Genomic DNA, 15,788 nt, shown 5'->3' on the forward strand with positions numbered 1-15,788 from the left:
AATCAACCCACATCTGGGTCCTTGTGACCTTCCCAGGCCCTTTAAATTCTTTCTCTGAGTAGCAGACCATATTTCCTTCTGTGCTTTCATTGCTTCAGCTTCTCCTAAGTCTGATACCATATGGGTAACCTCACTTATAGGCTGTCCCAAGTGAGGGGCAAGAATGGCCACTATGGGCCCAAAGAAAGACAGAGGAGCCATTTGAAGCACCACATTTCTCATCCCCACAGTAAAAGTCTCATCTGGGCCATAATTCTCTGGACTATAAATGGTATTTTTCATGCCTAACTCCCATAACACCTGTTGGAGCTCAACATTCATCTGCCATCTAGTAGGGGAAGATGGTAAATCAGTCTGACTGAGCCACACAATCCAAAGAGTGGCCATAATCCAATCAAAGAGGGAGTGATTTTCTGGGGTCTGATGTACATTTTGCAGTTGCTGCCTCAGGGCAAGGTGAGTTGTCAGGGAACCCAGTTTTCCCATTTCTAGCCCAGACAAAGCAATTCCATCAACACCTACATCCCAAGGATGCAGAAGCCAAGCTGATATTGCCTCTGAGGGCTTCTTCTGAAACTAGGAGCCCAAATCCACCAGCTCAGCCTGAGTATAGGAGCGTAGCATAGAGTGCTCCACGACCTGGAGAGCGGGCTGCTCCTCTCCTGGAGGAACCCATGGTTGCTGCATCTTTATTTTCTTGACTACATTCAGGTTGGCTTTCAACAGAGGAGGGGCCAATGCCTCTGGCACCAGCAGGGCCTCCACCTCCACCCGTTCATCACACCTCAGCTCCTCCTCCATTTCTAGGGCTGATGTACCACATCATCCTTCCCCTGCCCCATGGCACCTCACAGCCTGCATTCTCATGCTGCATCTTCTCATGCTACAATTACATCTTTTACCATTTCCACAGCACCTCGTAGTGACACCATGTCAGTCATCAATAAATTTTTTACTTCCTCTAGGGCACCTCACAGCTCACATTCTCATGCTGCCTCTTCTCATGTTTCTTGCAGGAGAATGTCTTTCTGCCTTATAGCCTTTCTTAACAGTGTGAAATAAAAAACACCCCACAGTTCCCACAGCCTCACAGGCACTCTGTCTCCTTAAGGAATTCCCTATTTTGCTGAGGGCCAACTCTACTGCCTCAGGTGTTACCTCCACCTCTCCCCAGTCCTGGGGTGGGGTCCACTCTTCTAGGAGGCAAGCCACCTCAGACCACATGCCCCGTGGGGGAGGCTTGAATGTCTCCCCCATCCATAGGGGCAGCCCATTCTATTTTTGATCTACAGCGAATCCTGCCAGTGTTGTCAAGTGTCTTGCCAATGGGTTTCAGCCCCAGGCAAGTTGACTCTTGATTTGGTGAGACCAAAAAATGACAATGAATTGTTCTTGGGGTGAAAGAGTTTATACTCAACTTTATTCCCACAGCGTTGGAATCTCGTCCATCTCAGAGCAAGTCTGCATGTAGCAAGCAGGTCTCTTTCTCTGGGCCTCTCCATCCCTCGCAGCCATCTCAATCTCTGTCCTCAGTGCTTCCACCATACCAGCCTCTGTTCTCCTGCAGCTGTGCAGCCCTGAGCACTGGGCGGAGCTCTTTATATAGATTCAATAACAACGTATTGCCCACACGTGTTTTGTGAGCAAGCCGACCAGGGCCAGGTGAGACTCCTGGTCATGGGAATTTTCATTGGGTCTACACCTGTATAACCTGGAATTGATCATACGTTATTCACACAAGAGTTTGAGGAAAATGTCTAGGTAACTACCTATTACTCAAAACTGTATTTTCAAGAAATTATGAGCCTATGTGAAACTAAGATGAAAAAGTAAACCCTTCCAATTTTCATTTAATTTTCTCCTGAATTAGACTGTGTACTTACTATGGAAATGCAGCTTCATGACAAAAGTCTTCACCTCTACAACTTGCCACCTCTTAAAAAACTCCTAAATAGAAATGTGGAACTGCTCTGTCTCCTCCAAATAAATTCAATCTATATTAATGGAAAATAGGACAATGTGAAATAAAACCTAAGTATTTAAAATATTTTACTGGAAATATTCATATTACCACTTATCTATTTTTACCAGAGTTGCTGGCAAATTAAAAACAAAAACAAACACAGCAACATTTTTAAGATTAACTTTTACTCACTAGCTAGGCCACTTCTTAACTAAGCAACTTGCTCTCTCATTCCAACCTTAAGTTTAGAATTCAAGCTTGGGGCTGAGCAAAATTACAAATTTCATGGACCTCTAGAATGATTTAAATGATATTTTACCCACATATGAAGGGCAAATACACATGAATATACAAGCTTTCTTTAAAATCTGTACCTTTCCTTTATATAAATTGGTTTGACTTTCAAACAATTGTTGAAATAATAAATATGTGGTAAAAAGCATTTCAACTCATATCTTTATCTACAAGTTCTTTTGTGTTTCACTCCAATTTCTGAAGCCCCTTACCCCTCTATTTACATTTTCCTACAGAGAAAAAATATCCTATTGTCACAGATTTTTACCAGGCTTCCTTAGGGAATAATTCCTGGAGTAACAGGTCATTTCTTTTTTAACCATTTTATAACTGAAAATTTCTTCATCTTGGGTCTTAGGTAGCCATCATCACTCATCAAGTTCAGGCCTGAAAAGCATCTGTCAATCACAGCAGTTCCTTCTAAGCCACAATGTCTGATGGCCTTATTAACAGGCACTTCTCTTAATGCACCTTCTGTTTTCTGCATCAGGAAACCCTCAGTGGGCCTCCTTTTACCTTTCTAATGAGATGGCATAATCAGTAATATCTAGCCAAGTCTAGTACTCTCCTCTTGATCTATTTAGTTGCCTCATCTTGACCATGTCTTCCTAGTTGGTACATGTTCTCAACAAATACTAGGTACTTGATATTAAATGAGAAGATGGCCCAAGTAAGAGGATTCTGAGCTCACCTTCTCCCATGGACACACTGAGGCAACAACTGCATATAACATGATCTGAAGACTGGCAGAACTGATCTTCCACAGCTAAAGAAATAAAGAAAAAGCCACATCAAGAAGAGTAGGAGAACCAAATCCCCTACAAGATGAGCCATAAGCAGGAGTGCTATCACAGGTGCACAGGTCCTCCCTGAGGAACAAGGGGATCAAACCCCACAATGGGCAACCTCTGCCCTCGGGATCTGCACCAGGAAGACAAGACCCTATAATGTCTGGCTCTGAAAATCAGTGGGACTTAACTCTGGGAAAGCTAAGGGCTCTAGGAAACTAAGCCTCCAGTCTTAAAGGCCCATGCACAATTTCACTCCCTCCAAGACTCAGCACAGAGGCAACAGATTGAAAAGCACATGGATTATATATGAAGGAAATTTATTGACTAATTTTAGGGAATGTGCTGGAGGGGCAGGGATCTACAGGAGCTTTCTCCTGAAACAAAAGCTCTGGTGGGTACCATTTTCTTGCCCTCCCTCAGCCTAGCTGGTCAGACACTTGCAGGCCAATTCTGACATTCTCCATATACCATGCTGGAATACTTACCAAGCCCCAGTGTTCCCCTGTGAATCCACTCCACCCAACCTGCCTACCATGGCAGGCACCCCTGCAAAGTGGCTCCCCCAGCCACACCTAGCAAGCAACTTGAGGTAGGACTGGTGTCCTCCCAAAACAGCTATCACCCCACCACACCCTGGTAGGCAGCCCTGTCAGGATGGCATCTCTCCAGAAAACTCCTGCCCTGCCCACCAGCACATCTGCAGAAGCTATAGCCAGGCCTCTCAGCCACCTGCACCAGGGGCTTTCTAGCCTCTCTTAACAAGGGAACTAATCCTATTCATGAGGACTCCACCTTCTTGACCTAATTACTTTCCAAAGGCTCCAATTCCAAATATCATCACACTTAGGATTAGATCTCAATATACAAATTTTGGGGAGATACAAACATTTAGTCCATAACAATGACCAATTGATTTGGGTGAGGTTATTTACTATGATAATTCGATGGGGAAAGAACTGCCTTTCAAAAATATTGCTGGGACAACTTGCTATCTATATGCAAAATAATTAATTTGGATACCTACATCACCACATGCACAAAATTAACTCAAAATAGATCATACACCTAAATTTAAATTCTAAAACTCTAAAACTCCTAAAAAAAATATAAGAGTAAATCTTTGTGCTCTCTCTCTGAGCTTGCACCTAGCTGGTGGTGATATGGCTAAATGCATTAGGGTCAGAATCATTGGTAAATACAGGACTGTTATGGTGCCTCCCTCAGGAAAATGGTGAAGAAAATTGAAATAAGCCAGCATGCCAAGAACCCATGCTCCTTTTGTGGCAAAACCAAGATGAAGAGACAAGCTATGGGGACTTGGCACTGTGGTGCCTACATGAGAACAGTAGCTGGTGGCACAGTGGCCAGCACATTACAGTTGGCTGTCAAAAGGCCGAAGGTATTGAAAGACCAGTAGAAGTGCCAACACTTAAAGCATTGCTAGACAATACTAAATGGGCTAATTGATGTAATAAAAAAAAAAGAGTAAATCTTTGTGACTTTGGGTTAGCAATGGTTTCTTACATACATCAGAAGCATAAGAGACCAAAGAAAAAAAGAGATAAATTAGACTCCACCAAAATTTATTAAAAAATTTTATTATTCATGGAATTCCATCAAGAAAATAAAAAGACAATCCATAGGATGGGAGAAAATGTTTACAAATAATATATCTGATCTGGGACTTACATCCAAGAACTCTTACAATTCAACAATAAAAAGACCCAGTTAAAAAATGGGCAAAGAGATTAAATAATTTCTCCAGAGATTACAAATAACCAGTAAAGTATGTGAAAAGATGGTCCACATCATGATTCATTAGGAAAATGTGAATCAAAACCACAATGAGATGTTAGGGTTAGGGTTAGGGTTAGCCATCAGAATGTCTAAATCACAAAGGCAAACATTAACAAATGTTGGCCAGGATGTGAAAAAGTTGGAACCCTCATACATCACTAGTGAGAATGTAAACTGGTACAACCACCTTAGAAAACTATTTGACAGGACTTCAAAAAACTAAATGTAGAGTTATCATATGACCCAGCCATTCCATCCCTAGGTATATATCCCAAAGAAATGAAAATGTATGCTTACACAAAAATGTGTATACAAATGATCACAGCAGTGTTTTTCACAATAGCCCCAAAGTGGAAACAACCCAAATGCCCATCAAATGATTAATGGATATATAAAATGTAGTATAAGCATAAAACAGAATATTATTAAGAAATAAAAATGGTTAACCAATACAAGCTACAACATGAATGAACCTTAAAAATGTTATGCTAAATAAAAAGAAACCAGTCACAAAAGACCAAATAATTTATGATTCCATTTATATGAAATATCCAGAATAAGCAGATCTATAGAGACAGAAAGTTGATTAGTGGTTGCCCAGGGCTGGAGGTAGGGGTGATGGAATGGGAAGTGATTGCTATTTAATACGAAATTTCTTTTTGAGATCATGAAACGATTCTGGAGTAGGTAATGATCATAGCTGCACAACTCTGTGACCATGCTAAAAACACTGAATTGTACCTTGTAGATGAGTGAATTGTATAGTATGTGACTTACTTCTCGATAATACTGTTTTTGAAAAACAAGTAAAAGAGTATGACAACCATTTAATAAAATAAAATGATGGAGATCAATATAAACTTTTGGTTGCTATTTGTGGTGTGATTCTGTTTTACTTAAACAAGCAATGACATGTTGTGACCTGCTGGATTTTAAGTCTAGTCCTTCTGGGAAAAATTTCCTACATGATTCTTATGTGGTTTGTGAGATACTTCACCAAATTCCCCTGGGACCTCCCTTAAAGCCATCACATAAGTTTAAAATACAGGTCACTGTGTCAGGTACTGAAGACTGTAACAGACTACCCAGAAAGGACCTTGGCTTCATTTCCAGTTTGCCACTGTGTTTCCATGAACTCCTTTTCCTGTTGTTGTTTACTCTTGACATCTGAATTGTTTTGTTCCCTTATTTTCTTATTTCTTGTTTTCACTCTAGATTTGTTATTTTTAGCCCTAATAGTAACTCTGACCCAAAAGTTTAATTTGCTAAAAATTAAAATAATGCCTTTACAATGAAAGCCAAATTCTCCACAGAATCCTGTATAATACTAGAGTGGCTATGCATTTTCATAGTACATAGGAGTCAAAGAAAGGTGTTTTTTTGAAAATGGGTGACAGCTCACTTAGTGAGGAATTGGGCAATGATGAGGCTGGAGTCCTCCCTTTCTCACTGCAAAGCTATTCATTATAGTTGAAGAGTCTTACTCCAACTAATTAAAGATAAGAAAAGAAGTCAGAAAGACTGTTGCTAAACCAGAAGGCTTAAAAGAAGAAATAAATCCCTTAGCAAGGGACAGGCAAAGTAAGTTTGTTCTAGGCTTAGATATGGTTACATGTCAAAATCCAAAGTAACATGTTAGATCACTGAAAAATTTTGGCCACTGTGATAATTTTATGTGTCACCTTGACTGAGCCATGGGATGCTCAGAAATCTGTCCAAAACTTATTATGAAGGTGTCTGTGAGAGTGTTTCTGGATGGGATTAACATTAGAATATGCAGACTGAGTAAAGCTGATTGTCCTTCTTAATGTGGATGGGCCTCATCCAATCAGTAGAAGACCCAAACAGAACAAAAAGGGTAACTAAAAGGTAATTCCTCCTGCCCAGCTGCTTGAGCTGGATGTTGTTGGTCTTTTCCTGCCTTCAGACTTGAACTTAAAAATCAACTCTTTTTGAGTCTTACACCGGCTAGCTTTTGGAGTAGAATTTTCACAATTGGCATGGCTGGGACTCTGGTTGCCAACTGCAGACCTTGGGACTTCTCAGTCTCCACAACAAAGTGATCCAATTCCTCAAAATCAGTCTCTCTCTTCTCATTCTCCCCCCTCCCCTGGTATTTATATAAAATTGGTTCTGCTTCTCTGGGGAACCCTGATTAATAGAGCCACTTCAAACCAATCTGTATTTCGGACATTGGGAGTTCTGTCATTACTATCCTTAATCAATTAATTAATCTCTCATAAAATGGAAGTTTTTATCTTTATGCTAATTTCTACTTTCAAAACCTGAATATTCTTTTTCATTAAGTATTGTTTTAGTAAAAGTCTCTTAAAGAGATGGGGGAAATGAAGAGTTCTGTCTCTAAATATGTGATACTGAGTTAAAAGTATGTTTTATGTTGGTCTGGAATATTAGAGTAAACAATGGGTCTTTCTGAAAAAACTAGTGCACAGAAAATACAGTTGAGTAAGTCATAGTTACTTGGCATAAAAAGGGAGGAAGGCAGAGGATAGGAAGGGATAGAGGGAAGGAGAGAGGAAAGAAATTAAGTATATTCCTGAAAGACTAGTTAAAAACTATATATGCTACGAAAATAAAACATTTAAAAAAGTAAAATAGATGTATTAAGCATTTTCTAAGGGCCAGATATTGAGTAAACTGCTTTATATGCATTATAATCTCACTGAACTCTCAAAACAATAGTAGTAAACACTTATGATACATTTATTCAGTGCCAAACATTGTTCTGCATGCTTCTTGTATATTAACTTAACCAGTTCAGTATGTTTATTATCCTTCATGGCAGATGAGGAAACTGAGGCTTTAGAGGGGTTTAAGTAAGTTGTCTTCATACACAAGTGGTCAAGTTGGGATTTAAATATGGGAGGTCTGGCTCCGCCATCCATTCTCACAGCCAGCACAACACAGCCACCTTCTTTGAGAAAAATGATGTATGAGAAGTCATGGAAAAATTGTTTAAAGTGAGCCAACAGAGCATAGGGTAAAAATACAGGCTTTCATATCCAATTCCCAAAGTTGTATCACCTTAGAAGAGTTATAGCCTCTCTGGTTCTTGTATTGCTATCTATAAAAATGAAATAAAAGCTTCTACCTTGCAAACTTATGGTGAGATGGTTTATGTAAACCTTGGTGGTAACAATTCAACAAATATAGTCATAATCATCACTATTATCTTTATCATTATTATTATTATTCTTTTGAAGCTTGACAGATTGCTCAGAGACCCAAGCCATACAGCTTTCCTGGTTTGTTTGCCTGTTTGTTAATCTAACAGTTCTAATTAATGAAGAAATTCTATGCTGACTGAGGGAAAGTGAAACAAGAATTTATAGTGATGAAGCATATCAGGTGTATTTTTATAACAACATAACCAGGAGGAGAAAAAATATTTTCCATAGTACAAAAAAACACAATTATCCACTTACTTTGAGTGAACAAGGATAAATATAAAATTACTGATTTAGCGATTCAGTATAACGGTTTTCCTTATACTAACCAGAAGAAAATTGAGACTGGTTCTTTTAATTGATTGAGTAATGTATTTCAGTAATTTAACCAAGTACCTAGATTTAACCATAATATGATTCTGGTGAAGTCAGCTGGTTAGCCAAGGTGCATAGCTAGTTGGTGATTCAGGAAGACTAGCATATGTAAGCTTTATTAACATAAGGCAATCCATTCAAATACCTTTAGAATTCTATTAAGTTTTATGAAGAATTCTACTCTGGGAGAGTAATAGTACTCTATGCTATCAAAAAATAAGTAGTTCTAATTTAACAAAGAAATAAGGGTTAATCACATTGTGAAAGTTAACCAGAAAGAAGTAATTAAAATTTGCTTCAAATTTGTTTTTGTTTTTAAATATTCACATCTATTACTGGGTTTCTTTCTTTTTCCCCTCCTGAAAATAAAATCAATAAAAGAGAATAAGAGTTGATATATAAAGGGAGATGTTGCTGATACAGTTAGTTGGAGCTTTATTCTTTTTCTTTTGATTCTTGACTTTCCATTGTCTTCTTTGTCTTGCCCAAATACATGCAGATACACATTGACAGTGTATGCAAAGACAGAGTTTGAGGCTTCTTTAGAATAGATGCTGCAGAAAGTCTTTCATTAAATTGTTCTTACTACTGCTCTGGGGATTTCTGTATTGTTCTTCAGGGGTCGTTGATATACAATCTTAGAAAGGTTTCACTTCAGCAACATTGTGTTTTCAACATTCACTGATATTATCAAGTCCCCCCACCCCCACCCCATTTCAATCACTGTCCGTCAGCATAGTAAGATTTCTAGAGTCAAGGAAGAGTAATCTTTTAAGGGCGAGAATTGGGCCTATTATGATACCTCTTATGATACCTCTCATGTATATGTCAATGATTAATGGAACAGCCACATTAGTCCCTTAATGAAATAGTGCTTTTCCAACTTTTAGAACAAACTAGTGACTCTCTTTATTAGTATGATTTTTATTTTAATACTAAAATTGAGAATATTTAAGGTAAGGTCTTTCCATTATGAAACGTCCACCTAAGTATATATATATATATATATATATATATATATCTGTTAAATTGGAATTGGTGTGCTGGAGCAATATCACTCATGCTAGAGCATAGCAACATAGGAACTCAAAAAGTATATTAAATAAAGAAGGAAGGAAAGATGGAAGAAAGGGAGGGAGAGAGAGGGAGGGATGAAGGACAGCAATCTGGTTTTTGCCATCCACTTCATAAGAAAGGAACTGATTTATTTGTAGATTAAGGGGGAGGTCTCTCCAAAGCATTCCAAAGGTGCTGGGTCTATGAAAGGAAGAGAAGGAAGGTAGAGTCCCTATCATCAGCATCATAAGCAGCTTTTGAATAACTGAAAAACACATACTTGCTAGAGTAGAAGTAGAAAACTTTTAAAAGTAATGAAAGTTAAAAATAATAGAACAGTATTTTTCCTCAGGTGACCTGTGAGGTTTAGGGACAGATAATACAGGGAAGGGAGTGGGATCATTTTGTAAAAGCTGTACTTATGACCCAGAAAGGTTACTTGGAATATTTCTGGGGTTCAGAATAGGAGAAATGTCAATGGACAGTAGAGTTCCTGAAAGATGGTATTTGGAGAAATAAGAATGGGGAGGAAAAATGGGGAAAGAAGAAGGCAGTGGGCAAGGGGGACATAGAGAACTATGTGAGTACTTTGTAAATGAGGTTTAATTCTTTATTTGATCCTCCAGAAGAAGCCTATGAAGTCAATATTATTCCCACTTCACAGATGAGAAAACTAAGGTATAGAAATACTATGTGATTTGTCTCAGACTACAGAGTTTTTAGTAAAAAAGCTGAAATTTGAACCCAGAGCTATTTTGTCCCCAAATTCATACTCTTTCCACCAGGCCACCCTGGCCAGGTTTGGAGGCTTATGAAAACTAACATTTCAAGCTTTTCATTTTGGTCCCTAGGAGTAAAAACATCCCCAGCAGATGAGAGCAGATACCTGAAAGCTGGTCATTTTTAGGGGGCTCTCACATTTGGTCTTCTCTCCGTCCTGGTATTCTGAACCCCAGAAATATTCCAAGTAACCTTTCTGGGTCATAAGTACAGCTTTTACAAAATGATCCCACTCCCTTCCCTGTATTATCTGTCCCTAAACCTCACAGGTCACCTGAGGAAAAATACTGTTCTATTATTTTTAACTTTCATTACTTTTAAAAGTTTTCTACTTCTACTCTAGCAAGTATGTGTTTTTCAGTTATTCAAAAGCTGCTTATGATGCTGATGATAGGCCTGGTTCAAAATGTTCACTCAACACAATTATCATTAGATTATATTCTCATACTATCATATTCTAAACAATTCTGCCTATTTCTTCAAATCTTATTCCCTTTTCTATAGCTGCAGTGTGTCTTAATCATTCGTTATCTCACAATTTCTAGTTATCAGCACAAAGGGAGGATCTTCTTTATGGGCAAAAACATCATTTGAGATTTTGTGTTTTTTTTTTTTTAACATTTTCCTTTCCTGTGTTTATATACTACCTTTCTTTCTTAATGTTACTTGCATCTTAGTTTCTTAATTTTTGTCTTGATCTTTTCAATTAAGAAGATTTTTCTTTTATTAAACAACTCTTCTGGTTTTTCACTTTTCTATTTCATTAATTTCTCCTTTAATCTTTATTAGTTAAGATAATTCTTTTGCAATTTTTTTCTAAGTTTCTTGATTTATATGTTGCATTGCAAAACAGACATTTAACACTGTATGATTTGGGCTTTTGTATACTCTTAGTCTTGTTATGTGGGATATTTGTTTTTCTTCTGTTTCTAAAGATTTTTGTAATTTCCCATCGGTAATTCGCTTTAATCTAGATTTAAAGCATTTTAAAATTTCCAATTGTAAATCAATAAGGGAAAATTTTTGATAATTTTATCCTTGTGTCTTGATGGATGATGTCTTAAAATGTGTTCATCTTTATTTAGTGATCTAGATGAGCTTTGAGAATAAAAAATTCTATGCTTGTATAAAAGAAAAAACATTCATTCTCATTTGGAGGTGCAAAGATATACATAAAGGTGTATCTGACTGTGGGTACATTTATACATGTCATTTAAGATTATTTTTAATTGTCTGGATGCTTATGCCAACTGTACTAGTTTCTCCTAACCTCCAGTTGAAGTAATTGCAAGTTCTCATATCCATTTCACAAACCTTTGGCAGGGAGAAGTGAGACCTGTTTCTGTACTTCCATAAATATACAACTACATGGGGTGGAGGGTGGGGCAGGGGGGCTGTGAATGTCATGATCTAGTGAGAAAACTAAATAATGAATAATGTGACCTAAAAACTAGTGTACATAGTATTGGCCCTACCACAAAACGGGCTTGGTGACCCGTCAGGTCACTTGTCAGGGTTTCTATTTCTTCATCTCTCCAACTGGGGTAGTAAAACTTGCTCTGCCAACATTACAAGGTTTGTCAGGAGAAGCCAGGAGATAAGAAAGGTGAACAACATATGCGAGAAATTAAAAATACTAGCAGTGGCTGCTAATATTTATACACAGTACGGGAAAAGGAAAAGGTAATTAATAAAACAGCCAGCCCAGGCTCCAAGGTGCTCAGTTTCTATTGGTTCCCTTCTGTGGTCCCAACCAACTTCAGCTTCCTTTTGGGTCACCCTCCCTCCGGTATCGAGAAATCCCCGCCCCAAAACGTGAGTCTCCCTCTTCGATGGCACCCGCAGCTTGTAACCTCCTGGAAGCGTGCTGCGAAAATGAGCAGAAACCTACCAGCCGCTAAAATTCGCGCTTCAGCACAATCGCCCTGGCCGAGCATGTGCAGTGCCTCCACATTAACCACCTTCTGATGGAAGGTGCAGCCCAATGCTTATTAATCAAGAGAGGCTTCTGTCCCAGTGTCTTGGGCAGAAAGAGTCTCAGCTACCGAGAAAACAGGGTTGGGAACCTCCGGGGCCTCTGCGTTAAATTTAAGCACTCTGCCCTCGGTAGAGAAGGGATCTGTTCTGTGTTCGTTGCAGGTTTCCAGGGAAGACGCTCTTCGCGGTCCCGCGTCTTCTCGGGAGCACAACTGAGCGCCAAACGCGAGCTCTGGGCTTGTCGACCCCGGAATCTCGACAACCCGCGCCGCGCTTGCACCACCGAACCGCCTTCCAGCCCTCTTTCCCCAGTTTGCCTTCCTGCCGCAGTCCGGGCCCAAATTAATTCTTTTCACTTGTGAGTGAGCACACACAAGTTCCCCAGGCACGATCCTGCCATCTGTTTCCCCGAGGAGCCCAGTTTTTCAACGATTAACCTCCCAGCCACTGGGCGGAGGGAAAAGGTGGCAGGATGGAGGGAGTGGGGCGGAGAGAAGCGTTTTGAACGTTCAGTGGCACCTACATTAGCTGCCAACGCTAAAAGCGTTTGCTGTCTTTGGCTTCTGGCAAACAAATGCAGAGGGATGCCTGCTTGGCCCATTGCCTCCCCGGCCCAGAGCCGTGGGTCACTTCGCAGCGGGCTGCTGAGTTTGAGACCGCAGTCCTGCTCATCGTCCGCAGGTCTTCTCCCCCTTGCCAAAGCCTGCAGATGGGTGGATGCTGGGCGCAGGCTTTCTCTGGGCGGGTTAACGTTGGCTTAAACTAAAGCCCCGAAGCTCCCACCTTGAGCCTCCTGTTTATCTGCCCGCCCCTCCCACCACCTTCAAAGGACGTGCTCCTTGTATAGTGTTGGGGCTCCCAGCACAAGGGCGGGGGAGGGCACCTCCCTATCCCCTCCTCCCCATCCCCGCCGCCGCTCGGGGTTTTACTGCAGCAGCCGGAGGTGACAGCGACGCCTTAGCCTCCTCCGTTGCTATCAGAGCTATCAGAGCCCCGGTTTCCCCTGCATCCGGAAAGCGTCCTCTCCTCGGAGGCTGATCCCCGGAGAAGTGCTAACAAGCTGCAGAATACAAATTTAAAAATGTTTAAGTCGCTGGGCTGCATTCCTTGGAGGCCGAGCCCGATCTCGCAGGACTGAGAGTGGCAGCGAGTGGGAAGTTGGGACCGTAGAGCAAGGGGGGGAGGGGAGTGGTGCAGCCGGGTTCTCTTCTGGAAGGAGTCGCTGGGATTACTGCGGTTGGACACAAGTTTTCGTGGGAGTGTTTTCCTTTGTCAATAATTAATCACCGAAATCAGTCTGGCAGAGCTGGAGTTTTAGCAGGGGGCGGGGCCGAGCACCTAACTCCCGGAGGCTTGGGGGAGCCCAGCGCAGTGGGAAGCTCGCGGCCGCTGGGGAGGAGCCAACGCTTCCGCGCTCACCTAAGCCGCAGGGACACACACCACACCGGGAGGTAAGCATCTTCCAAAATACCTGCTTGAATCATAACGTAGCTTTGGGATGACAGAGTTTCTACCTCTATAGGGGAAAAATTAATACTAAGTTTTAATGCAGTTTTATCAGTTTGTTATTTAACTGCATTAAAATTTTAAAAATTGAATGGAGTTTTCCATTTGCCTTTAACTATGTTAGAAGCTGTTTCACTCAACAGAAGCCAACTTTATTATTGAAACTTTCCCAGCCAAAAAAAGAGAAAACATCTTTGTTAATTACTTCATTATCTACCTTTGTGTAGTTCAGCAATAACTCTTCAGGGAAGTATCATTGGGAGGTGCTTGATTTCATTCTTAACTATCCATCTTTATCCAGCTTCATGCTCTTACATACTTTTTGCCCATAAGCTACTTTAGGCAATAATACAAGTCAATTAATCAAAAAGTAAAGAATTTCCAACAAGGAATACATTTTAACATTTTCTCATGATTATTAAGCAGTATGTTTTTTTCAAAGATGGTTAGCTCAAAGTGATGATTTATAAGTAACCAGACTTCTAGGCCCAAGGAGAAAGGTATAGTTAACTTTGCTATAGGGGCGGGGATGTGGGGACTAGATAGAGAAGGGTTTTTAGATAGAAGCAGAGATTGCAGATCTGTTTCAACTGAAGCGACATTCAACTGGTTGGCAACTAACACATCAGCCCAGGTCATGAAAAAAATAAAGAATTTGAAGAATTGTTAAATGTAAATCTCAGCCATAAAACTACAAATAAATGCATCAGAGAAGTTGGGGAAGTTTTTTGAAATGACTCTGTGGCACAGTTCCATTGTACTAAACAAAAATCAAGAAATGTATGGTCATTTTGCTTATGAATTTTTTAGATTAATGCATAAAACTAATGAGTTTTAATAACTTGGTGTTCATATCTTAATTATTCCTAAGCTTTTTAAAATAGATATCATTTTGATGACTGTTTCAGTGGCTGTGATGGGTGTGTATGTAAATTACTGGAGCAAAAGCAAACTCAAGAAATGCACTGCCACCCACATGATTCATGTATTTCTAATACAACTATTTAATAATAATAAATTAAGAATGGTTTATCAAGCCAAATGAATGGGAGTTCTAGAATTTGCCTCCATATGAAGTTGAACGTCAACCCATTTTCAACTTCAATTGGTTTTCTTAATTCACTGTTTGTAAATTTGCAAATACTTTCGTAAAAAACATCCTTCATAATTCTATATTTACTATGTAGGGATAAACTATTTTACCACCAAGTGTACAAAATACAAAATCTTCATTCGAAAGTATCCAAATGGGACTCAACTTCCAGAATAGTGGTGTGAGGAGTCCATGAACCGGCTCTCTAGCAAAATAACAACTGGTGAAAAGTATACATAAACAACTATTTAGTTTCTGGAAATTGTCCTAAGGAAATGCAACAAATTAAGAAAAATGTATTCAAGATAATCTACTATGTTTCAGTTAAGAACAGCAGGAGTTTGTGGCATTTGAGCCACAAAACCCACTTCCCTGCCTCTCTCCAGCTGGGTGTGGTGGTGCTTCACTCTCAGGGCCTGCACCCAAGAGCACAGCACTCTGTCTCAACCTACGTCCCAGTCTAGGGCTAAGTATACCTGGGAAAAGCAGGCCACCAACATCTTATCCACCCTAGCCTTGTGTTGCCGAAGCTCTACCGTAGGGGAGAACAGGTGAGAGGTCTTGGGCTCTCTTCCTCCATCCATCCCCCATTCTTAAGGTAAAAACAAAAAACAAACTCAATAACTAAAAGATAAATAATTCATTTTAAATCGAGCAAGGGATTTGAATAGACGTTACTCCAAAGAAGATGTACAAATGGCCAAATAACATGTGAAAGTTGCTTACTATCATTAGTCATTAGGGAAATGATCAGAGCACAAGGTACCACTTCACAGCAACTAAAACTACCATTATCAAAAAAAAAAGAAATTAGTAACAGATGTTGAAGAGGAGTTGGAGAAATTGGAACCATCATGTATTGCTGGTGGGAATGTAAAATGGTGAGTTGCTATAGAAAATAGTTGGTAGATACCGGAAAAGTTGAATATTGAGTTATACCATATTACATAGCCATTCCGCATCTAGGT

General features: G+C 39.8%; 1 protein-coding gene and 1 pseudogene across 3 annotated transcripts in view; both read left to right on the top strand.

Moving 5' to 3' along the window:
• Positions 1-4,208: 4,208 nt before the first annotated feature.
• Positions 4,209-4,465, top strand: LOC108395501 (large ribosomal subunit protein eL43-like; annotated as a pseudogene).
• Positions 4,466-13,043: 8,578 nt separating this feature from the next.
• SPTSSB (serine palmitoyltransferase small subunit B) overlaps positions 13,044-15,788 on the top strand; it is a 68,220-nt gene continuing 65,475 nt past the window's right edge. Inside the window, exon 1 of one of the 3 annotated variants that reach the window (XR_012129392.1) lies at positions 13,044-13,672. The gene's annotated coding sequence lies outside the window, so the exon portion shown is untranslated. The remainder of the gene's footprint in view (positions 13,673-15,788) is intronic. The other 2 variants (XM_073232142.1, XM_017657838.3) reach the window with 2 other exon arrangements.

The sequence above is a fragment of the Manis javanica genome, chromosome 3 (genome assembly GCF_040802235.1).
Source record: "Manis javanica isolate MJ-LG chromosome 3, MJ_LKY, whole genome shotgun sequence".
In the NCBI taxonomy this organism is placed as follows: Eukaryota; Metazoa; Chordata; class Mammalia; order Pholidota; family Manidae; genus Manis; species Manis javanica.